Source organism: Peromyscus californicus, unplaced genomic scaffold (genome assembly GCF_007827085.1).
Source record: "Peromyscus californicus insignis strain IS unplaced genomic scaffold, ASM782708v3 Scaffold_14__1_contigs__length_90479793_seg_2, whole genome shotgun sequence".
Taxonomy (NCBI): Eukaryota; Metazoa; Chordata; class Mammalia; order Rodentia; family Cricetidae; genus Peromyscus; species Peromyscus californicus.
In genome coordinates, this window is record NW_026294436.1 from 24,201,173 (window position 1) to 24,228,258 (window position 27,086).

Consider the following 27,086-nt stretch of genomic DNA (forward strand, 5'->3'; position numbering starts at 1 on the left):
ATAAAAGTGAAGATTTACACGCATTTGTTTTGTTATTTTGTAAGTCCCTTCCTCTGCCTGGGGTTCATGGTAAGGGTGGAATCTGCTATAAGCTCCTAAAGGCCTGAACGTAAGTCCAGTTGCATTAGGCTCAGTGAGTGGCCCAGACTGCACTCTTTCAGAAGAGCCTCCCACTTTTCAACAAGATAGTACTTGAGCTGTATGTCAGTTGCTGCTATTTCTCTTCTGATTCATCTCTAGTTTCACCCTCAGTAGGTCTCTACAATCCAAGTGTGGATAACAAGTTCAAACAGGGAGAGACTAGCCTGGAGACAGGGAGATTAACGGTTGGGTTATTATGTTGGTTAGGATAGCAATAATGAGACACTGAACTAAGAGACTGGGGAGCAAAATGGAGATGACTCACACTCCGGAGCCAGATTGCCTGCATTCATGTACATATCCACAGGCAGCATGCGTGAGAGGGTACTGTTGCCTTTCTGTGCTTCTAGGATAATGGTAGGGTTGCTTCTCAGAGGGTTATTAGGAGAATAGCATGAGGTAATTTTTTTTGGTCTTTAGGTTTTCAAGACAGGGTTTCTCTGTGTAACCCTGGCTGTCCTGGAACTCACTCAGTAGACCAGGCTGGCCTCAAACTCACAAAGATCTACCTGCTTCTGTCTCTTCAGTGCTGGGATTAAAGGTGTGCACCACTGCAGCGTGGCTAGGTAATATTCTTTAAAGTGTTTTAGAACAATTCCTGCCATGATATATTTGGTAAACCAGCTTAAAAATAATGAATCAATAAGTGCGAATGGATGGAGCAATCTAAGTTGAGAACAATTTCAGACCTGATAGTGTTGACTCTTCAGATACAACTGTGACTTTAAATTTTCTGGCTTACCATGTGGGTTATGATGCCATGATGCAAAAAAGGAAAACAGGGTATCTATCATTTAGAAGAAATAAATAGTGTCAGCAAATGTACTGTTTGAGTCTTTTTGTTTCCATTGAAATCAGTTCCATAAAACCAGGATTGGAGGAACTTGGTGGGAAAATAATCGACATAACAAAAGTTGCAGGAATTGGGTAGCAGTAAGCCCCACATGAGCAGCATCTTGGCTTGGTCTGAGTTAACAGAGAAGTGATGTTTATGCTACACTCAGCAGGAGCTGGACGGCATTCTAAGGTGCAGTGTTAAATGCTGGGCCCCATGTGAAGACGGATATTTATGCTGTGGATTATAGCCAGGGAACGGTGACAAAAATGGTGAAGAAATGATTACAGTTGTATGTGTTGAACACTGAAGAAGTCCTGGAAACAGTTCATCTCTAGGTCACGACACATAGCACTTTGCACATACCATTTATAGCTTAGTGCCCCTTGTATTGTAGTCTAGTTGACTGCTCTCATGTCTGCCTCTCATAGTATACTCTTGAACCCCTCTCCTACCTGCTTGGCATCATAATAGACACATTTACACAAACTGTACTGTTCAATCCCCATAGCAATTATGTGGAAGGAATCATAAATAAATAATCATGTGATGGACTTCTGTCAGAGTGTACAAATATAAGACGTACGACACCCTAGAACTGAGGTGGGTAAAGCCACCTAAAAGTAATAGCTCACATGGGCTTCGTAAGTTACGAGTCTAGAGACACAATTGCAACACAAAGAAAGTTGGATCATTTCAGAGGCACAGGGGAAGGAGGTGGTGTACAGAGCTCTCAGCGCTGCCTGAGAGCTATTTCTGCATCTGACAAAGCCACTACCACTGTGATCTGATGGGGGTGTCCTGCTACCTTAGCCTGATATTATTAAATTTCCAGTTTTCTCGCTGCCTGTATGTTATTTCCATATTTACCACCTAGCCTTCTAATATCTTGTAAGTTTATCTACACATGAGAAAGCACTAATAATGTACTTGTTATTTTTTTCCCTACTTGACAATAAACCTTTTCCTAGAAAATCAAGAAAATGGCTTCTGATTCAGCTGCGGCTTTCCCTCTAGCTTGACGGCAGGAGAGCAGGTACATAGCATATGGTCATTGCATATTTCTGTGTGTGAAGGGATTCCTCACTGTGAACCAGTGAGCTAGCATTCTGATGTCTGGGCCTGTCTTTTGTATCTGTTTCAAGCACTTGTGAATCAGTCTCTTAGGGGATGATTCCCTTTTAATACAGCAGGAATTAATTAGTCTTGGATTCTTCTAAGTAATAGGCCAACATGTGTCTTTAGAATGAGTGTTTCCTTTAAAACCATTTTTTTGGCTAAATTTCAACTACCTGACTATGTATGTACATATGTATTTATGTATGTATGTATGTATCTATCTCTTATCATCTATCTATCATCTATTATTTATATATTTATCTATCTCTACATATCTATCAATCAATCATCTATATTAGCTATTTATCTATATTTCTATCTACCAATCATCTCTATCTGTGAAATGTGGGTTATTAACTCTGATAGCAGTGCAAAAGGTGTTATAGATAAAATGAAAACTAAAGATCAGCTCCATGTTGTGGTATGGTGACTAGATCATAGGCTATGTTTGGCCCATAGGTTGCAGTTTACCAGTGCCTGGTTAGGACTATTCCTGTCTAAGGAAAAGATAATGAGTAACTAAAGTATCGTGTTTAAATCATAAATGCTGACAACAGGGACATGGTGGAACAGGAGGCATTCACAGGCTTCAGAATACTGTGGTATATTTTTGTATATAGATTCTAATACAGTCACTCTATGGATCTTTCTTGGCGCAGCCATATCTGATGGGAATGGCAGAAGTCATAAAGCCAGCACAGCTGCTTGACAAAGATCCAGCAAAGCTGAACTGCATGATGGCTGCCGTACCACTTTTGGTTTTGATTTTGGTGTATTGCATACTTGGGGGGCTTTTAATATTTGTACAATTTAGGGAGATTGGAATGATGGAAAATTTCTTATGACTTGTTTATTCCCTCTCTTTGAGTCCATTCCCTTTCTGTCTCTTATTAGAAAAGAACAGATTTAAAAGAGATAATAACCAAACATAACAAAGTGTAATATTATGAACAAAAACTACCATATTGAAGTTGGACACAGCAACACAACAGGAGGAAAAGAGTTCAGAGAGCAGGCATAAGAATCAGAGACCCACTCCATGTCACACTCAAGAGTCTCGTAAAAATATTAAACTAATAGCTGTATTATATGTGCAGAGAGGACCTGGTGCAGACCTGTGTAAGCCCTATGCTTGCTGCTTTAGTCTCTGAGTGCTTATATGCACTTTGCTTAGTTGAGTCAAAGGGCGATGTTCTCATGGTGTCTTCCATTCCCTCTGACTCTTATAATCTTTCTGCTTCTTCTTATTCTGAGGGATTCCCTGAGCTCCAAGAGAAGGGATTAGAAGGAGACCTCCAATTTAGACTCTTTCTTTGCATAATGTCTGGTGGTGAGTCACTGCATCTGTTCCTATCAGCTGCTGGAGGAAGCCTCTTTGATTATAACTGGACACAGCACTTATCTATGAATATAGCAGAATATTATTAATAATCATTTTATTGGATTTTTGTTTTGTTTCATTTTTTAAAGACCAGTAGTGTTTTGTTTTACCCTAAATTTCTGGGCTGTCTAGTCTCTTGTTCTTCGTTACCCAAGCATTGTAGGGTGTGAGTTCCTTCTTATGGAGTGGGCCTTAAGTCAAATCAAACATTAGGTGGTTACTCCTACATGTTCTGACTATTGCCACAGCATATTTTGCAGGCAGGACAGATTATAGATCAAAGTATTTGTGTATGGGTTGTTGTCCCTACTTCTCTTTCAGTAGCTTGCAGAGTACCTTCCTGCTTGAAAGCGACTAGAACATATGGGAGAAGTTGCTCCCTGTAGGCACCAACTCGACTTCTCCAGGTTCAGTGAGTTGTGTGGGTGTTGTCCTCAGTAATGGAGCCCTGCTGCCATTTTTCAGAGAGCAATCTTTTATCATAGCAGCAGCCTGGGTTGTTGGGGGATTTCTATGGGGCTCCCTTGGCCAACAACTCAATTGAATGCACCTTGGTCCCATCATTGGAAGCCTCACCTGGCTACAAGAGATGGCCAGTTCAGACTCCATATCCCTCATTATTAGGAGTCCTCATTAGGATCACCTTCATAGAGTCCAGGAAGTTTCCATTGCACTAAGTTTCCACACCAGCCTCCAACATGCCCCTGTTTCAGCCATCTCTCCTCATACTCTGTCCCTCCACCCTATTTCCCCCTACCTGATCCCACCTGATCCTGTCCCTACCTTCTTCAATTTCACCCATAAAATCTATTCTATTTCCTTCTTCCAGGGAGAGCCTTGAGTCCCCCCTAGGCTCCTCCTCTCACCTAACCTCTCGGGGTCTATGGAGGATAGCTTGCTTATCATTTATTTAATGGCATAAACAAGACCAGGACAATGGCACTCTCAGTGGACATATTAACGTGGACGTGGGAAAAATTGTGGGTTGGCGTCCCATCCCTACTCAAAGAACTGCAGGCATCTAAAGACTGGTGGGAGGAGAAATAGCCTCTCTCGGGATGAGCTTCTCATTTGTCATCCAAAGCAGCATGACCAGCCTTAAAAACATAAACATGTCACCAACAAAAAAGGACTCAGCAAGTTATATTTATGTATTTGTGGACACACACATGCATACACACATGCCCCCACACATATGTAACAATAACAATGAAAGGAAAAAGAGGCTATCATCTTGAGATTAGTGAGGACATGGATTGGTTAGAGAGAGGAAAAGAAGGATGGTGATATAATTCTATTTTAATTTTTTACAAAAGAATCTCATAAATGGCTGGGAGATTGCTCAAGTGCTGCCATATAATCATGTGGACCTGAGTTCTATCCCCAACACTTACATAAAAAGACAGATATGGGGGTGTGTACTTGTAATATTAGCACTGGAGTGAGGGAAACAAGAAAATACACAGGACTCACTGGCCTTGACTCACAGTCAAGCTCAGTTGGCGACCACCAGGCCATTAAGAGACCCTGTCTCAAAACAAGGTGGACAGTTCCTGAGAAATCACACCCAAGACTGATAACTGACCTCGTACACACACACACACACACACACACACACACACGTACACACACACACACACATGCACGCACACACACACATGCACGCACATACACAGACACATGAACACACAGACACATGAACACACACACAAACACACACATGTAAACACACACACACACACACACACACGTACACACACACACACATGCACGCACGCACATGCACACATGCACGCACATACAGAGACACATGAACACACAGACACATGAACACACACACACAAACACACACACACACACACACACACACACACATGCACGCACGCACATGCACACATGCACGCACATACACAGACACATGAACACACACACATGTAAACACACACACACACACACACACACACACACACACACGCTCCTTGGGATATTTGGGAAGATGGCTCCACTGGTAAAGAAATCGCCACACAGCTAGAAGGACAGGAGTTCACATCCCCAGAGGTGATGTAAAAACCCAGTGGGTGTATCGGCCAGACTGCATCCCTCATGCAGGATGTGGAGAAAGGGGCGGAGGGCCAAGCTGGCTTACTAGCTTAACTAGGTAAAATGGTGAGCTCTGGGTTCAGTGAGAGATCTGGTCTCGATATATAAGGTACAGAACATTTGAGGAAGACACCTGAGGTCAATCTTAGGTCTCTTCATGCACATGCACCCACTTGCATATACACCCTGCCACATGCAACCATGCTCATGTAAAAATACATACACATATGCAAGCACACTACACACACACACACACACACACACACACACACTTTGGAGCTGGGGGGATGGCTCAATGGGTAAAGTTTTTCCTGTATAGCATGATGACCTGACCTGCATTTGGATCCCTAGCATCTAAGTACTGAAATCACAGTTCTGTCAGGGAGAGACAGGAGGGTGTCCCAGAGTACTAGCCTATTCCACCTTCTTCATATGGAGGTGGTAGCTTCCTATAATTCCCAATATCAGAGATGCCTCAGCTGTAGGATCCGTAGTTATTTCTTGTAGACAACATCTGGTTGCCTTAACCCTTGTGTTCTTAGTAACCAATTGTCTGTGTCGAATGCCATCAATCTGAAATGACTACTACTCTCTTCCTTTCTCTCTTTTTCTCTCTGCCCTGACTGTTACCCTACCTTAGGATAGGTATTAGCTCTAATTCTGCCCTTGTTTTTGGCATGTATCACAACTGTAATGGCTAATCTTGATTGTTAATTATATGAGATTTAGAATCACCATGGAAACAAACTTTGGGGCATACTTGTGAGTAAACGTCTAGATTGGGTTAACTGAAGTATGAGGACCCTCTCTAAATGTAGGCAGCACTATTCAGGGGCTGGGGTCTCAAACTGAACTAAAAGGAGCAAGCTATTTGAGTACCAGCATCCATTGCTTCTCAGTTATGGATGCAATGTGACTAGCTGCCTTGAGTTCTTGCTGATGGATTCTACCCTAGAACTAGGAACCAAAGCAAAAACCTTCCTTCCTTAAGATGTTTTTCATCAGATAATTTGTCACAACAATTGAAAAAGTAAACAATACAATAGCATTGCTGAATTAATGCCAAAAGTAAGTGGCAATTAATTTCATAATGACTTTGAATTACCAACAGTCAGGAGAGGATAGATAAGGGTCTTTGAGTTTTGTGTCTGGTTGAGGGAGAAACTATGAGATGAAAAGGAGGAGATTTCTGGCAATGGAATAGAACATCATGTATAAAACCATGAAATTTTCCATCATTGGAATTACTTAGGCTGTAGTCAAGTGATTTTTGTCAAGGGTTTGGGAAAAGGAAATGGTTCTAATGGCTTGAAGCTTAGGTAAGTGATGGTTGCATGAAACATTTCACCGCCTCTGCTCAGATGTGTCTTCTTCTGGGTAGTGACCTAGCAGAGCAGCAACGATGTATGTGCATAGAGCTTTACCATTTGAGGAATGGTTTGCATTCATTTTCACTTGGTTGTACAGTGTTGTGACCCAGGAAGAAGAATAGTTCCCTGTTATACACCCAAAGTGCTGCGTTGTGGGAATCAGGGAGTGGCTAGACGAGAGACACCAAGAGGAAATCTCAGACCTTTGATGCACAGATGGATTTGGATTTGAAAGTTTTCAAAATGTTACTTTCCCAAACATTATTCTTGCTTTCTGCCATAAAAATGCATTTTAAGATCAAGCCATTTGGTCCATAAATCCAAGAATAGCCAAGTTATTTTTTAGAATGTTTTCTTTACTAAAAATCAAATAACTTGCTGTATGTTTATATGTTTTTTGAAATGCTGGAGTTAGGATCATTCCTGATTTTGACTTTTTCTCTTGCCTTTGGCTCAGCAGTGCTCCAGGTTAGGTTTTGTGTGTGATGGTTTTATGTGTGCAAAAACAAAGGAAAGAGCAAATATTTCTGCTAGAAAGAAGTAGTTATGGGAACATTCCTTGGCACCAATGTCTCCAGAAATCTGAATTTTCAGACTCCAAAAACAGTGTGGCATTTAAGCAGAAAATGCATACAAGCTCTTAGTGATCATTAAAATTAGTAACAGAAAACACAGAGTTTTGGAATTGAACTCCGGGGGTTTAGTATGCACTTGAACTAGGAAAGATACTAGGGAATGTTGATTTCTGCCCAAGAGACATCCTGTAGGTTAATAAATATGCCCTCCTGCTTCAAATGTTTTATCCTAAATTTAAACACTCAACTACATAAAATTATATTTGTGTATGCCCCTTGACATGAAACACATACAAACACACACCCCTACTTCATAACACTTTTCCACATGCTTTAGGATTCATAAACCCCAATCTTAGGAAAGAAAGAAGCCTCAAGTTTAATTTCCCCTTGAGGCTTACATTCAAAATCCCTGCTTCTTTCCCTTGTCACACAGCCTTAGCAAATTCATGTGACAAGGTTTATTCTTCAGGGCACCTCTCCCTGCTTCTCTGGAGCGCGATAGACAATTAATAGGAGGAAAATCAGCCTCAAGTGTAATAAACCAATGGCTTGCCTGAAGCCAGGCCAGCGTTCTGCAGTGAACTGGATTCAACCTGGAAGAGGGAAGAGACTAAGCTGTGACTGTTCTTAGTCTCCAGGTCTTCTTCCTAGTTTTCCTGGATCATTGAGATTATATTCTGTGTCTCTGAGCATCTGTGGAAACAAATGAGTTACGTTTCCCTTTTTATCCTTTATCTAAAAAATAAAAAACAAACAAACAAAAATCTCCTTTTTTGAGATTGTAACTACGTATGTAATCCAGGCTGGCCTTGAACTCAGGCTCCCAAGTGCTAGAATTATAGGTATATACTTCTACATTTCTCTCTCTCTCTCTCTCTCTCTCTCTCTCTCTCTCTCTCTATATATATATATATATATATATATATATAAATATAAATATATATAAAATATATATGTATGTATCTATATATAAAAATATACATATATATTTAAAAATTATGTATATTCACATATATAATTCCAATTCCTTTAATTTTATAATTACTGTTAGATCTTTAAAAGATTTTAAAAACATGTATTGAGTTTTTCCTCATTTAGACTTTAAAGATACAATAGAGAATGCATTTGTCTATTTTTCTCACTGCTATATTGAAATACCTAAGGCAAGACAACTTTATAAAGTAAAAAGATCTACTGAGTTCACAGTTCTGCAGGTTCAAACTGTGGTACCATCACTGGCTCAGCTCTGGGGAGGACCTCATTTCAGATGCTCCCACTATATTGAGAACACATGTGGGATGACGATACAATCGCAGGATAGGAGGCCAGGGAGGATGACCTTCCACTCTCCCTCTTGAATGCATCCTCCTAACTGACCTAAGGCTGTGCCAGGAGGCTCCTTCTTAAACAGCCTCATCTTTCAGTTCTGTCACATTGAATCATTGAGGAACATCCTCAAATAATCACAAACCAGAGCTGTTAGTGACATGTACCGAAGAGGTGTGACAGAGGTGCAGACTGATTTTTTTTTTACATGAGTTTAGTTGGGATGTAGCACTGATTTTATTGTATTCAAGTGGAAACCTGTTTCAAGTCAAGGACTCAACCAAAAGAGGAGTTCAAGGGGCGGGACAAACATGTTCATGACCACGCCTTAGGAACATAACCATCCTATTTAAGAAACAAAATGGAGTTCACTCTGTAAGAGGAGGGGTCCGAAATGCATCAAAGAGATAGACAACACAGGACAATGTAGGCTACGATAGATAATTTGCATTCTACTCTGTGTTAAATTAGAAGCCACTGCAAGGCTGGGAGGTTCTGAACTGAAATTATTTGGCTTATGTTTAAACACATCATAAGGTAAAAGCAAGGAGACCAATTAGGATAATATGAAATTATGTAAATGGGAATATGTGGTGTCATAAGTCAAAGAACTAGTCAAATTTTGGAAATGATATCCACAGCTGGGATTGAGTTCCGGGCCTCTTGCATGCTGGGCAATTTCCTATCCATTAAGATACAGTCCCCAGCCTTCTTTTTTATGTTTTATTTTGAGATGGCATCTCACCAGGTTGTACATACCAGACACAAACTTACTCTTTTACCCATGCTTAAACTTATGATCCTCCTGTCTCACTGGGGAGTGGCTGGGATTACAAGCCTGTGCCACCATATGTGGATATATTTTGAGAGTCACATAGCATTACTTGGCACTGAATAATAGAAATGAGAATATGCCCAAGAATTTCTGCTTGAGAAACTAGAAGTGTCCACGGGCCCTTTTCTAGGAACAGAAGAGGGTGAGGTCAATAGGTAAGAGACTTGCTGTGAGGTGATAGGCTGCACACCCTTCTAAATATTCTGCCTGCAGGAATATTTTAACATGCAGCCACTACTAAGATTGATTTGCAAGGCTCACGCCATGGTGAATACAATCTGGATTTTATGATTGCTCTTGACATGCACGGTAGCCTCCCTGGATGCAGCACCAGCTAGAACCCTGGCATTGCCACAGCAGAGAAGCACTGAGTGTTTTCACCTGGCATCATCAATCTCCAGGAAGAGGGAATGGCTGTTGAGTGTGCATGGCAGCTAATTCCAGCAAGAATTTCAAATGCAATAAGTCAAGGAAGGATCATTCTGTTTTCTCCACTTCAGATTAATGGCTGTCACCTGAATCTCCACGATTGTCTACAGAAAATAAATGAGTAATAAAGAAAGGGATAATGCAAGGAATAGGAGGTGGTGTGATATGTGACTGTGTCATCAGCCTCCTGTTACTACAGTTAACTTGTAAAGACAAAAGACATGCCCGATGTAGGGGTACATGCTTGGGAGGCTGAAGCAGGAGGATCACAGGGTTGGGGTTGCTCTCAGTCATTGTCAAGTGTAAGGCCAATCTGGGGTGAATCAAAACAGAATAAAAATTTCAAAATGATAAATAAACAAGTTTCGATCTAAAATCAAAGGAGCTTCTGGATTTGGGTTTCCAAACAGTTCAGCAAACTTTTCATCCCAGGATTAGTCACTCCCCGACTGACCCAAATACATAGTATCACTAGCTCACTTCCTAAACGTCCCTGCATGAATCAATGATGTCACCTTGGGGACCAAAGCTTTGACACATGGTCCCTTGAGGGACATTCATCAACCAAATTACAGCATTCTTCCCGTGGTTCCTCTCACAGTGCAGAATGGATTTATTCCATCTCCGATAACACTCATTCTTAACTGATTCAACATTATACTAAGCTCCAGGTCCAAAGTCTCTTCTGAGACTGCAGGAAAACTCAGCTGTGGTCTCTCTTGAAAAAATTAAGGCTATGTGTTTATAAAATATAATGATGGGCAGACAAGGGACAGGCATTCTTATTCAAACAGGGAGAGTTAGGAATCCAAAGCCCAAATCCATCAAGACAAATGTTTACCCTGATCTACACTTCCGATCTGTCATCCAGGGAGAAGTGTGGTAGCATGCAGGCTCCCAAGGGCTGTAGCATCCCTACTCCTGCAAGTTGATTGATTGTGGCCACCATGGCCCAGCCTCTCTCTGCCTGGACCTTTCTTCAGTGAGCGCTTCTCGTTATTGGTCTCTGCTTCACTCCCCTAGCTCCATTGATTGTGTGACTCCTAAAGCTCAGTGGGAGCCTCTAGGACCCCGGAATGCTCACATTCTGCATGTCAAACAAGAACCACAGCGGCTCACACTAAGGTCTATACCTGCAGGGGCTGTGCCTGGGCTTCTTGACCACAGCTTGAGTAGTGGGGTGCTTGGTCAGCAGATAATGGGGAGGTGGATGCTGAGCCTGCTCTGCATGTTCACTGCACTCTGCATTTCTTCTCTTGAAGTGTATGGCTTGGCAAGTCTTTACGTTAGAAGCTCTGTATCTTTGGTCTGTGATAGCCATGGCCTTGCTGAGTTCATAGACGCCTCTCACATCTTTCCTAATGGTCTGGTATAAAGCAGTTGGCTTTTTAAACAGCACTAATGACGTCACCCTCCATGGCTGAACTTTTATGCATACTTTTATTTCTAACAAAACTGCCCAAATTTCTCAGTGTGTGTGTGTGTTTGTGTGTGTGTGTGTTTGTGTGTGTGTGTGTTTGTGTATGTGTGTTTGCACACATATAATGTGAAGCTGTGTGTGCATATATCAGTATATATGCCTCAGGAGTTCTGAAGTTAAGACCCACATCTTCCTGGATAACTATTTGCTAATTGAGATTTGGTTAATAGAAATTCTCACCAACAGCCTGAATACTTGATTGCGAAATCCATGCCAATTATTTTCTGCCTTGAAATCTATGCCCACCATCTGCCTTGAAATCCATGTTCCTCATTTGCCCTGGAATCTGTATGTTCATCATCTGCCTTGGAATCCATGTCCATCATCTGCCTTGAAATCCCTGTCCATCATCTGTCTTGAAATCCATGTCCATCATCTGCCTTGAAATTCCTGTCCATCATCTGCTCTGGTGTCTCTATGTCCATCATCTGTTTTGGAATCTCTAGTTCCATCATTAAGCTCATTCTCCCTCAAAGTGTGAGGGCAGAGAAAAACAATTTCTTTCTCATGGGGTAACATGATAGTTGTTCTCGCAATTACCAATAGAGTTCATGTGAAATGTCATCAGCATAGACCTTGCTGGTCATGTTACCATTGCTGTTCCAGTTTTCTGAAACCTTGACACAACTGTTAGGGTTTCTCTAGCCCATTCTTACAAATTCTCCCACAATCTTCTTATAAACTATTTCTAAGAATCCATTAGCACCATTAGGGGCAATTACAAGAACAGCCCCATTTCTCAGCACCAGTTTTTTCATGTTAGTCAGCTTTCTACTACTACAACAAAACAACCAGAGCCATTAATTTATAGGGAAAAATGGTGTTTTCCTAGTTCAAGATAAAGTAAACCCATGAGCTGATAAATGCACTAAATGTGGAACACCATGATGGGGAAAAACTACTTACTCCATGATCCAGGGCCTAAAAAGAAGAACGGGAAGAGACTAGAATACTATCATTTCTCTGTGACCTAACGTTGTCCCTCTGGGTACCATCTCCTAAAGTTTCTACTGCATCCCAGAAACGTCATCTTGAGATCAAGTTATTAATACCTGGGGAGTCTGGGGGCATTAAACATACAAGTTATAGCAGGGTTCTAGTGTCACACTCCACCTATCTCCTAATACCTTCCCTTTTTTTCCCTTAAATTTTATATAGAAGAGAAGGTTTTACTACCTTTTAAGGATCAGGCTTGATCCAATGTCTTCCTTATGAGATATTGATGGAACCTTATTATAATTTTCTAGTTTTTGTCCTACTGGGTGATTTGTTTAGCACTCCCTCATTCTGATTATTAACATAATTCAAGGAAAGGACATATTTACCAGTACAGAAAATAAGGACAATACAGGCAAATTTATGGGTAATATTCCCTAAGAACACACACAGTCAATGCACAAAAAAATTCCTATTTGCAACTAAAGAAGTTAGGAAACAGAGAGATTTAATAGACTAAGACAGGTCAAAGCAGTCAGTATATAATTACCTGACTTAGGTAAATGAGCATTGGGCTGAGTAATTTAATGCATTCTGCTGTGGTGGAGTTCTCAACACTCATGAAATAAGAGCCAATATTAAACATTTGCTTGAAATAAACAGGCAAAGATAACCATGACTCCTCAATTAGACAGCTTCCCTCCTTTACTTTATTCTTACTGTGGATCATATATATGCTGGGACTGCAAGGTACCATATCATTGAGGAAAGGGAAGATGTCTGAGGAAGAAGAGTCCTGGGAGGTATGAGAGCAATGTTTCTGGGCTGCAGAGGATGGGAGATGATGCTGAAGAGTTCCTGCCTCTCAGTGAACATCTGTGCTCCCCCATAAAGGTGAGCCTCTCTCTCTGCTCCTGCAGCTCAGTGAACATCTGTGCTCCCCCATAAAGGGGAGCCTCTCTCTCTGCTCCTGCAGCTCAGTGAGCATCTGTGTTCTGGTACCAAGGTGATCATCTGTGCTGTCATTCTAGGATCCTGGGAAACACAAAGTGTCAGTACAAATACAAAGTGTCACGAAACTGAAGTTGTGTTGAAAGTGAAATAAAAAGCAAGAATTCATTTGGCCTTGGATTCTTTCTTAAACTATAAAATCCAATATATATCTATATAGATATATCTATATATCTATATCTATATATATCTACCCAATAGAAGAGTAGTGTGGCATAGAGCTACTGAACTGTTTTCTATTATATTTTGGTATAATTTTGAATGTTAATCTTTAAATTTTATTTATATATACAGTCTTTGAATGAAAGATGTTTGATATCTGTGGAGCAAATGAGTGAAATTCATACATGCTTTGAATCTGTGGAATCAAAAATAATACACAGTACAGAAAGGATATTAATACAGATACATCTTCTTTTTTGAAATTTATGATTAAACCACTGATGTCAGTAAGAGAAATGACAGCACCCAAGGCAGCGTTCACTCAGCCACTTTCAATGTTACTTACGGAAAGTTACCAAGCGATCCTCTGGGTGAAGGTTTTTAAAATTGTTCTTTACAAAAAAAATTCTGATAAAAAACTTGTGCAAAGGTAGAAGGAAGTCTATCCCATGAGGCCTAATTCCTACACAAAGAACTACAGGCAAATACAGAATGCTGAGAGAGAGAGAGAGAAAGAGAGAGAGAGAGAGAGAGAGAGAGAGAGAGAGAGAGAGAGAGATATTCTGGGAAGATCATATCAATTGGTTATTCAATATGAAATGGTCACCACTAAAAACATACATATAAGTAACATTATACAGACTGGTCAGGTTGTAGTTATATATTTAGAAGTAGATATTCATATTCATATATATGGACATATATGGGGGCCCACAGAGACCCCAGCTTGTGGCTTGTTTTCATCTTGACTCAAGGTCAGAGACTCCGAGCTTGTTTTCCCCTTGCAAGGCTGCATAATGAGATGTTTTGGCCAAAGGCGTGGTTACCAGGTGTCATATACTTCAAGGCCTATTTACAGGATGCTTTGCCATAAGGTGTGATCACCAGATGTCTTGAGTACTAAGGAAATGTTTACACTTAACTGTACTTTGTACCTTGAACTGTGACGTCCTTGAAAGGGGGAAGATTTCAAGGGGGTCTATAAAGACTGTGAGTAATAAACTCAGGCGTATGTGATATTGACCCAGAGCCCTTCTGAAGCTGTCTTGTGTCTTTGTCTTTTTCTTCATCTACGTCTATATCTTATGGCTGTCACTTTTAAACGCCACACTTCCCCCTTCAGAACCATTTGGAGCAGGACTTGACAGATATAAAATATATAAAAGTTGTAATATATATATATATATATATACATACATACATACATACATATATTTATATGTATATAACAACAATTAGTGAAAAAAGGGAGCACGGAATTGAAATAGAACAAGGAGAGGTATGAGAGGCTTTGGAGGGAGGAAAGGGAAGGGAAAATGATGTAATTATAATCTTAAAAAAATATGCTGGGCATTGGTGGTGCATGCCTTTAATCCCAGTACTTGGGAGGCAGAAGCAGGCAGATCTCTGTCAGTTTGAGGCCAGCTTGGTCTACAGAGTAAATTCTGGGACAGCTAGAGCTACAAAGAAAGACCCTGTTTTGCAAAACCAAAAACAACAGCAACAACAACAACAAAAAAAAACCAAGAAAAGAAAATAAATAATTTTAAAAAAGTGTATGTGGAAAGTCAGCTTTGGTAACTGGAAGTCCAATGAACATGATTTTACTTTGGTTCATGGAATAAAAATCTGTATTTGATAGAAAGGACACTCAACCTGTCCTAATTCCCAGAAATGAGAATGTATTTTGCTTAGCAAAGTGGAACCAAGGCAACAGGTGGAATAAAGATTGCTAATCAGGGGGCTGGAGAGATGGCTCAGAGGTTAAGAGCACTGGTTGCTCTTTCAGAGGACCTGGGTTTGATTCCCAGCACCCATGTAGTAGCACACAGCTGCCCCTAACTCCTGTTTCAGGGGATCTGATGCCTTCTTCTGACCTCCACAGGGAACAGGCACACGCCTGTTGAATAGACATACATGCAGGCAAAACAATAAATTGTACAATAAAAATGAATAAAGAAAAAAAATTTGAGAAAGGACTGTTAATCAGATGAATTTAACATAGGTAAGTTATACTGACCCCATGTTATCAGTGGTCCTTAAATATGAAAGAGGCAGAGGAAGAGGGCAGAGTTGGGGTTGATGAGAAAAATTTGACTTGTTGTTTTTGAAAGTGGAGGCAAGAGTCATGAACAAAGTAGTAGGGGCAGTTTCTCAATACTATCAAAAGTAAGCAATGCACCTGAGACTATGTTGACGTCCTTAGCCTGTGCTGCTGACCAGGGCTATGATGGTGTCTGTGGCTGATGCAGCGGCAGAGGTCCTGTAAAATCTTTTTGTGCACTGTGGCTGTGAAGATGTGTCTTTGCCAAGGCACCTTCTGATTGATTTAATAATGAGCTGAATGGTCAATAGCTGGGCAAGAAGAGGTTAAGTGGGACTTCCTGGAGAGAAACTCAGCAGGATGAGTCTAGGTGTGCAAGAGATGTCAGTGAGACACTGAAGAAGATGGACATGTGGTACAGAGAAGAGGTAACTGAGCCACATGGAAGAATGCAGATTATTAAAAACAGGTTAATTTAGGTTATAAGAGCTAGTTGGGGGAAAAGCCTAAGCTAAGGCCAACCTTTCATAAATAATAAGTCTCCATGTCGTTATTTGGAAGTTGGTGGTCCCCAAGAGAAAGTCCAACAAGAAAGACTAGTTGAGTTACTCCTTTATTTTAGAACCTACTTTGGACACAGACATCTAGACTTTAAGATTTTTAAAAAAAATGTACATTATTTTGTTTTACTTTTAATTATGTATATAAGTATGTGTACATATGGAGCAAGTGGAGGGCGGGATGCGCACACAGGGACCGGGAGAGGGCCCTGAGTCCTCTGGAGCTGGAATTACAGTTGGTTATGAGTCTATTGATGTGTGCACTAGGAATGTGTCCTTTGCAAGAGCACTCTGTGCTCTTAATCACTGATCCACCTCTCTAGCCTCAGCCCTGTGATGCCACCTGTCAAAGGGCTTAGACCACCCATCATGGTATTTCTGATGGCAACAGTTAGAAAGCAAGTGGACATAATTACCCGTGGCATTGCTCCTTAAGATATTAGTTTTCTGATAGTTTTTTTTCTGTTACCATGGAAAACTACCAGAATGCACAACGTTTAAAATGAAATTTAGTATAATTTCAAATAGATGTCTATAATGAAGTATGTGATTATGAAGAAAGACACACATTTTGTAAACCATAAAGTATTCTCCAGGAAGCAACCTGATTTTGTGTAAGATATATCCAGGTGTCTGATTTATAGGTTTTACAGTTAAGAGTTCATGCATCCTGTGGTTTGATACACTTGTTATAGATGTTTAAATTCCCAATTTTATATTTTTTAATATTGCAATTTTTGGTCAAATGAAAAATTGTGAGATCAAAGCTTTTGTGACTTCTCATAATGTTAATTTTAGTTTTCTGTTTTTAGGACAAATTTGCCCACTTTCTCAGCAATAGAGAAGAAAGAAAACGCAATGCTAGCACTAAAAAGTATTGAGATATACCATATATTTCTGCACTATTCTGTTTCTAAACAAAGCAGGTAACAATGGATTTCTTCAGTGATTTTGTTTAATCTCCTGGTGTCAAAATGTCAGAATCACCTGAATACTTTTGTCTGGACCCTAAAAGTTGGTACTGTGAAGTCACTTGGGTGCTCAGAAGTGATGTTAGGGGTGCCAATCCACTGACAAACAAATGGAGAAAGGCTCATTTCCTCCTTGAATTTTTAAGCCCATTTCCTCTGACTTCAGGATCTTGGAGGAGTGTCTCCCCTGACTTCAGGATCTTGGAGAAGTATCTCCCCTGGCTTCAGCATCTTGGAGGAGTGTCTCCCCTGACTTCAGGATCTTGGAGGAGTGTCTCCCCTGGCTTCAGGATCTTGGAGCTGTGTCTCCCCTGACTCCAGGATCTCAGAGGAGTGTCTCTCAGCTGCTGATGTATGTTAGAAGGAAACTGTGGCAGCCCGTCTATGCGGCTGCTCATTTTTAGATATTCAGAAGTTTGCTGTAAAAACCTCTACTAGAACTTAAAACATAAAAGCCCCTGCCAGAAAGGAGTTCTATTTTCTTTAGTTTGGAAGGATTTTCAGGAGATTGAATTTCTAGAAATATCAGAAGTTAGACATCATGTGTTTTCTTATAATGGGACTCCTTTATTCTTTTAATTATATAAAGCAATGATGATGCTATCAGACTGGACGTCCCCACCCACAAAGGCCACAGGCTGGGTCACTTATTGGGTGACCACTGGCTGTGAAAACACTCCCCTGACAGACTGTTGGTTAAAATCGTGATGGAGTGATAGGAAGTTGCAATTTGCAGAGAAAGTCTTTTCCAGCAAGCCTTCTGGGACAAGGCCATTCAGAACACTATCTGATAATCCATGAGACCAAATGAAAACAGGCCAACTTGAAACATTGCTGTGTTCCTAATTTGAACTAAATGACAAGAGGGCAGAGGCCCAACTGGATTTGTCTGAACTTGGAAACCCTTTAAGGAAGTAATCATTAAGGGAGAATGAAAGTTCAAGCTGGAAGATTAAATGAGACACAGTTGCCTCGCGTGAGTTCAAGGCTCCGGGCCCGCTCAGGTCACACGGCAGCATCCTGGAGGAACTACAAGACGAAAGTACTAGACTCGCATCTGTCTCCGAGGACATGTGGGCAGCTGCGCACTTTCCAGGAGACTGGAACAGGGTCAGTTACGTGTGTCTTTCAAAAAACACAATAGGTTGAGTTTAGTAAATGCCAAATTAGGGAAAGGTTAATGATTCTGAGACAATTCCAAAATAAAATTCAGCAAAGCTTTGTGAGGTCACAGAGCAAGAGCAAAGAGAAGCCTTGCTGCTCAGGAAGCAGAGGCTGCACAGCGAGGCTCTCAGCAGTCCAACTGCGCCTCTGCCCACCTCACTGACCTCCAACCCCCACCGCCCGCCTCCCCCTCCTCCCTCTCCACTCACCCTTTCGTGTTTTCCCTTTTGAAGTGAACCCTGTCCTCCAACTCAAAAATCTTGAATTTGGCTTCATCATTCTTTCCATGTACTTAAGTTCACGAGCTGGTTAAGACACTTAGAGGGTGTAAGATCGAGGGTCGTGACTGGCACTTTTTAAATCACATTTTAAGACAACTTTCTGTTCCACTGTTTCAGATTTCAAGGGGAGGAGTTCTACATTTTACAACTGAAAATGATTTTAGGTCAAATGTAATGACATCATTTCTGCCCTTCTGCTGCTGTTTCCTCGACCTTTCCCATGTCCCACCTCGTTCTTCCTCAAATGCACTGCCTGCCATTTGAAAAAACTGTTTTTATACACATAGTATATATATAAAACATGTATTACAACCTGTAATATATATTTTATATATCACATATACATACAATATATGTACACTTATTATATAACATAGGCAATTTATTATATGATATCTGTACATTTATTATATGATATGTATACATATATTATGTACAGATGTATTATATGATATATATGTATATGACAACCTGATGAGTCCTTTTATTACTGCTTGTATGTATATGAATTTAGAGCTAACCACTTGGTGTTTGATAACCATTAAGGGGCCCATCCCTGGGGAAGATGGATTGTCCTCCTTCAGCAGGCCTTAGTTGTCTGTAGTTCTTTGTCTAGGGCAAGGGTCTTGCGTAGACAGCCATCTTATTAAGGTACCACGGGTGTAAGTTCCCTGTCATTTCTCAAAGCAGACTTCCCTCTGGCCCCTGTTCAGCAGCAATGTTCTCTGAGTATTAGATGCAGGAGGTGCATTGTAAATGTATCCACTGTGGCTGGGTAACATGATCAGTTGTCCTCTGCATTTTGACTAGTTGTGGTTTTCCGCAATGGCCTCCATTTGCTGCAGAGAGAGGCTGCTTTGATTAAAGGTGACAGCTACACTATCCTGTGGGTATACTGGCAAGGATTTAGGATGCAGTTAGGAATCATTTAAAGTTAATACTTTGTTGAGATAGGTTTGTGTTAGGTAGCTCAGGCTGCCTAACCACTCACAAAGATTCTCCTGCCTCAGCTCCAATTGCTAGCATGAGCCATCATATCAAGAAAACACATTCTTTTTCAGACCATTTGAATCATTACAAGGTAGTTAAAATTTGTTATTTTTTGTTTCTTCTTGAAGTGAACAGAGCTATTATCATCAGCAAGTCTTTCATAATAACTCTCCTAACCTTTGAAGGCAGGAGTGATGTCACTTTAGCTGTTCTTGCCCATTTTTTATAAGTATTTGTAATCTTGCATCTAATTTCCATTACTCTGATGAAAACTACTTTCTCAAAGGCCATTTAGACTTCATTGTGCCAATTCTTGTGCTATTCTTATCCTAATTTTTGCCTTGACTTTTCTGTGATATGACACAGTCTTTATAAAAATATTTTTGAACATTTTGTTTATTATTTTTATGTGTATGGGATTAAAGGCATGCACCACCATCCCCAGCATGGGAACATTCTTCAAATGCGATTGGCAGCTGCTTATTCTACACTGTTATTTCAAATTTTCATCTACAGAAGGGTGAGTGCTATGTCTGTGTTTTTCTTAATGGACATACAGTTACTTGACCATTGCTAGATTTAATTCAGTCCTGACACTCACTTGTGATCTGTACGTGTGTGCATTTGGAAGCTAGAAGTACATGTCAGGTATCTTCCACTATAGCTCTCGACTTGGTTTCAGGTGTGTGCCACTGTAGCCAGCTTTATCCCATGGGTGCTGGAGATACAAACTTAGGTCCTCGTGCTAGTGAGACAAGCACTTAACCAACCAAGCCCCGCCCCCAGCCTCTAACACAATGCCTTTTCATTGACAACTTCATCTTTTTCCTTAAAGTTAACATACTAAAATTTAACTTGTATCCCTTTTTGTTTATCCCTTACATTATTATAAGAGAGGGTCCAAATTAGTTAAAATTAGAGATGAAAAGGTAGACATTACAACAGACACAGATGAAGTCTGGAAAATCACAAGCACATTAAAAACCTGCATTTCACCAAACTGAAAACAATAGGATGATTTTTTTTTAATATCTATGACCTACCTAAGTTAAACTAAGATGAAATAAAAAATTTAAACAGGCCCATAATCCCTAGCAAAATTGAAGGTGTAATAAAGAATCTCCCAGCTAAAAATAAGTATAGCATCAAATGCATTCTCAGTAGAGAATTCTACCAGACTTTCTAAAAGAATTAACTTTTATATGCCTCAAAGTATTCTGTAAAATAGAAACTGAAGGAACATTTACAAACTCCTTTTATAAAGCTATTTATTACTCCAACAGGAAAACCACAGAAAGACTCAACAAGAAAAAAATTATATTGCCCTTATGAACATAGATGCAAACTGCATCCAAGAAGACAGCACAAAGATTATCCACTGTGATCAAGTTGACTTCTTCCTAGAGATGCAGGGATGGTTCAACATCTATAAATCAACATAATCTACCACATAAAGACAAAAACCACATAATCATTTCATTAGATACAGAAAAGGCCTTTGACAAAATTCAATGCCCCTTCCTGATAAAAGTCCTGGAGGAACTAGGGATATGATGTTCATATCTCAACTTAATTAAGGCAATATACAGGAAGCCTACATCCAACAGTATTCTAAACAGAGGGAAACTCAAAAGCATTTGTAAAAAAAAAAAAACAGAGATAAGACAAGAACATCCATTCTCTTCATATCTAACCAACACAGTGCTTGAAGTGTATTCAGAGTGGTAAGAAAATTTAAGGTGTCAAAGGGATACAGATAGGAAAAGAAGAAGTCAAAGTGTACTTGTTTTCAGATGTTACAATTTTTATGCATAAAAACTCTAAAGTCTCCAGAAGTGAACTTACAAGGCTGATAAATACTTTCAGCAAAGTAGCAGGATACAAAATTAACACACAAAATTAGTAACTTTCCTATACACTGAGAAAGAAATTGGGGAAATGATACCTTTTACAATGGCCTTAAAAATTCTTCATAAAATAACCTTAACCAAACAAGTTAATGACTTGTATCATAAAACATTCAAAACATTGAAGAAAGAAATTGAAGAAGACATCAGAAGTTGGAAAGATGCCCCATATTCTTGGATTAGGAATATGAATACTGTGAAAATGGCCACACAACCAAAAGAAATACAAAGATTCAATGTAATTCCTATAAAAAATTCACACATTCATTATAGAAATTGAAAAAAATCTTAAATTTCATATGGAAACACAAAAAAACGCAGATACGTAAAGCAATCCTAATAAAATAAAGAACTTCAGGAGATATCACTGTCTCAGATTATACCACAAAACTAGAGTAATAAAAATTAGCATAGTATTTTGGCAATAAGAACAGACATGTTGATTAATGGAATAGAAATGAAGACCAGGACATAACTCTAAACACCTACAAATACCAGATTTTTGATAAAGAAGCCAAAAATACATACTGATGAAAATAATGCATTCTTATACAAAACTCAACTCCAGATGCATCAAGGACACCAATAGTCTAAATCTGATTAGAAGAGAGAGTAAGAAATACACTTGAACTCATTGGAACAGGAAAGCACTTTCTGAACAGGATACTGATAGCACAGACAATAAAACCAATAAATAATAAATGGGACATCATGAAGCTGAAAAGCTCTATACAGCAAGAGGCATCTTTATTCATCCAAAGCTGCAGTCTATAGCATAGAAAAACATCTTTGCCAATTACATGTCTGATAGAGGATTAGTATATAGAAGATAGAAAGAGCTAAAAAAAACAAACCCTGAATCTCAAGAAAACAACATAATAAAAAAATAGGTATAGAACTAAGCAGAGAGTTCTCAAGATGAAGCACAAATGACTGAGAAATACATCAAAATGTTTAAAAAACCGTAACCGTTAAAAATACTTTGAGATTGTGTCTTGCTCTAGTCAGAGTGGTCAAGGCAAATCAATAAAGCAAATGACAGCATGTGCTGGAGAGGATGCAGGGAAAGGGGAACACTTACTAACTGCTGGTGGGAGTGTGAACCGGTGCAGCCATGATGGAAACTAGTGTAGAGGTTCCTCAAGCAATGAAAATCAATCTACAAGTTCCAGCTGTACCACTGTTAGGCATGTACCCAAAGAACTCTATCTTACTACAGAGATACTTGTTCACCCATGGTCATTGCTGCTCTATTAGTAATATCTGGAAATTGGAAGCAGCATAGATGATTAGCTAATGAAATTATAGCACCTTTATACAATAGAATATTATTAAGAAAGATGCAAATACAAAATTAGGTAAATGATGGCTCTTGAAACACTCATCCTTAGTGAGATAATCCAGACCCCCAAAATATTTTCTTTTATATGTGGATATTAGCTTTTAAGCTTTAGATATGTATGTTTTATTTAGACTAACCAAAGAAATTAGGTAGCTAGTAAGGGATTAGGGGATGGAGATGGATGGAAGGATAGAAAGGTGGAAGGATCTTTCAAGGAAGAGGAAACGAAGTATTTTCACTACCTGGGGGACCAGCCTCCAGTAGCTCAGGGCTCAAAGGGAATCTTCAGAATCATTGCATACTAATACTTTTTTGTCTAAGGGATTAAGGGGAAAGACACTCACACACTCTCTTGGTGGATTCCTTCAGACCTTTTCTTTATTTTTCTTTTACATTGTTTATTTTCTATTCTTATCTCTATCCAAAAATGTCCCTTATGTCTTTCTTGATGTTTTCCCTCTAACTCTATCTTTATTCTTCATTATTTTTCCATTCTTGATTTTTTCCATCCCCTCCTTCTAACTCTATCTTTATTCTTTCCCTTACAGCTTATATATCCCAGCAAAATCTTTCCAGTATTACAAAAATTACAATGTGGTTACATTCTAGTTTTCAAGTGAATGATTACAATGAGTACAAGTGAAAAATAGCATGTTTTCCACATCACATCCCTTACATGATTAAACATTTTACATATTACAGGTGAAAAACAAATTATCTCAAGAACCCATGTACATTCACCCCCAAGCAACTTGTTATAGACTAACAGAGTGTGAGCAAGCAAGATATTCTTTTACTGTCAGGCTATGTTTTGCAGTTACAACTAAAGGATCAATCACTTAATTACTTATCTTGAAAGGTAATCTTATAAGAAATCTTAGAAGAACCACAAATCTAAATTTTATATATGAAAAAGATTCAGTCAGCTCTACTTTAAATCTTTAGGGTCCATACCCACTCATCAATAGTTTCTTACATCAGGAGATTGAGGGCAGAAATTGTATAAGGAATTAATCATCACTTTTGATCATCAACCAATCCTAGCCAGAAAGGCATGTCAGCTAATGATAATTGGGCTACTTTGTTCTTGTTTCCTGACCTTAACAAGTTCTTCATTCAACTATGTGCCTTTCTAAAACTTTAGATTGTCTTCTTGGGTTTTTCCCCTCAAAGCTATTTGACAAAAATGTCTAGTTTAACTTTAAGTAATTTTCAAAGCTTTGTTTCAGCTATGATGCACTCTGAAACCTGTGAACACATCTCCCAACATTAAAAGAATTTAAACCAGCTGGGCTCATGGGACTCAACTGCTTTTCTTAACCATTAGCCTAAGCCACAGTCTATATGGCTCCTCAATAGAAACTCATGTGTTCTAGCAGTGTGACACTTCCTTGTTTTATTTTTTATCATCAAAACTCTATTTAAAGTAACATTATTATTATCAAGTAGACAGTACAGCTTAAGAAGAAATCATCTTCATAATAATACACAGTTAAAAATACCCAGTAGAATGGGATGTTTCCATGAGATAAACACACTACATTACAGGCAGTAGGGATCTCCCCACATCCATTCACCCCATGCCAGATACCAGGGAAAGATGGCTATGGCAAACATGTAAAGGCACAGCAGAACCAAAAGACATTCTTGAGTCTGTGGTCTTAGGGGCCTTACCTATCTGAGATTCATCCATCAGGGAGTTGCCTCCTGGTGGACTGACACCATGAAGTCAATTGTCACCTGCTGCTTCTCTGACATGGCTACCGGCAAACTATATAGTGTTACGTAAGGAAAAGGAGAAATTATAACAAGAGGACTGAACGGGGATGGGATGGGGATGGGAGGTCATTAGGGAAGAAGGAATATGGGGAGGGACAACTGACCTAGAAGGCCTTTTGAAAAGCCACATGGAAACCTACTACTTCCAAAAACACACATACACATAAAATAAATTAAATGGGGTTAACTGTATAATGGGAAATACAATGCTCCAGCAAGGCATTGTATCCTACCAAATAAAACCCCACTGAAAGGAATGAGTTACAACTTTTTGAGTTATTAGTCAAAGATGTTGTACAGACCAACCAAACATTATGGGTTATTGCAGCATTATTGGCTTCCCTTAAGAACTTTACAGTAAGACCCTATTGCTTTTATATACTACATAGTTATATAATATAGAGAGATTGAGCTAATACAAGACTATTAGCTTTGCCCCTTCTGACTAGTGTTCATAGTCCTGAAAGGTACTATATATATACATATTACTAAAGGAGAAAATTAATCACAAACCTCACCCAGTTATGAATCCTGTGAGCTACACTAATGATCTGTTGACAAGATCTGCTCACTGGTGCAATAGTGGCACAAATGTTATGGGAATAACCAATCACTTTTTAAAATTAGATTTAATGGCCACACCATGAGGTAGAAACCATGACTGACCCTGTTAATGACGTCAAGAATCTGAGACTAGATAGGTAATGAGCTTTAGGGGAAATCTACTACTATTATTATTCTAAATGAACACAGGAGGAAAATGATTTCTAATGAAATATTGTTATACCCATAGATCAGCATAAATCCTCACCAGTCAAACTTCTTGCAGTAGACAGTAATTAACATAGTGACCCATGACTGGGCAATGTTCAGACAGTGAGAGACTTTGAAGCACTTAGCCCAAAATGAGATTTCTTCATAAAACTCCTCCTTTAAAGAATCAGTGATCTATGCAGGAAAAGCAGCAGAAAAATTATAAGAGCCAGTGATGGTAGATGACTCAAAGGAAACCACATCTTCCAGACACAGTGGGGGTGGAAATGATGCTCATCTGAACTCAGAGAGACTATGACAGTATGCACAAGACCTACCCAAGTTCATCCCAGACAATAAATTAATTAAATAAAATAACCCCCTTATCCCATAAGTTGTATTTATCAGCTTATTATATGCCAGGAATGGGAAAAGGAGCTAAGACAATTGCCCTAGACACTTTCCATTTATGCACTTATCATTTTATTCAATGGTGATATCACAGATTGACATTTAAGATTGATATTTAATTCATCACATACAAATTTTGCTTTTATCTATTTTTTTTATACACAAATCCCATTGCTTTTTAAACTATGTTCTCATTATAGGATAGATTCACCATATTCATACATTGTAACACACTCCTATTGTAAAGTGGGGTTTTTAGGAGGTCATGAGAGCAGAACCTTCTTCAGTCTATCAGTGCCCTTGAAAGAGACTCACTCAATACATCTACCACACTCATGACTCGGTGAGAAGACACTTGTCTGAATCAGCTCACTGTAACACAATTTTAAATGGTCTTATAATAAAAAACCCAGAGCCAGATATTGAGGCTAATGCTGAAAGATCAGAGAGACAAAGGAACAAGCTACTGCCACGTCTCACTTCTAGGACTCCTCAGCCTAGTTCCTGTCTCCTCATGCCTTATATACCTTTCTCCGCCCATTTGTCACTTCCTTCCTAGTCCTGGGATTAATGGCGTGTGTGCTTCCCAAATACTGGGATTAAAGGTGTGAGATCTCAAGTGCTGGGATTAAAGGCATGTGACTCCCAAGTATTGGGATTAAAGGTGTGTGCCAGCACTGCCTGGCTCTGTTTCTCTCCTAGACTGAGTCAATCTCATGTATTCCAAGGTGGCTTTGAACTCACAGAGATCCAGATGGAGCTCTGCTTCCCAAGTGCTAGGATTAAAGGTGTGTGCCGCTGCTGCCTGGCATCTACATTCGATCTAGTGGCTTGTTCTGTTCTCTGATCTTCAGGCAAATTTTATTAGGGTACACAATATATCACCACAGCTCACTGTGAAGCAAGACCTCATTTATGACACTTTTGGCCCCATAACTTTGGACTTTTTTTTTTTTTACTGTGGGAAAGATATATATCACTTCTCATTTAATTTATGGTACTCCGTTTTGCAGTCTAAATGGGTTAACACATCTCCTATTTTTCTAGTTTTATCATCATTTTAGATTAGTAGCTTCAAGTTTATCTTTCTGAAAGTATAAAATCCAATCTATCTGTGAGTAATTCAAACAAAATACTGCAAATCATAGAATCTTAGTTACTTCTTATTTATATATGTATTT

At 39.3% G+C, this 27,086-nt stretch overlaps 1 long non-coding RNA gene across 1 annotated transcript in view; it reads left to right on the forward strand.

Moving 5' to 3' along the window:
• Positions 1-1,964: 1,964 nt before the first annotated feature.
• The window catches only part of LOC128109743 (uncharacterized), a 91,093-nt gene continuing 65,971 nt past the window's right edge, over positions 1,965-27,086 (forward strand). Inside the window, exons 1-2 of the long non-coding RNA XR_008217915.1 lie at positions 1,965-2,012; positions 17,445-18,388. This is a non-coding gene — a long non-coding RNA (uncharacterized LOC128109743). The remainder of the gene's footprint in view (positions 2,013-17,444; positions 18,389-27,086) is intronic.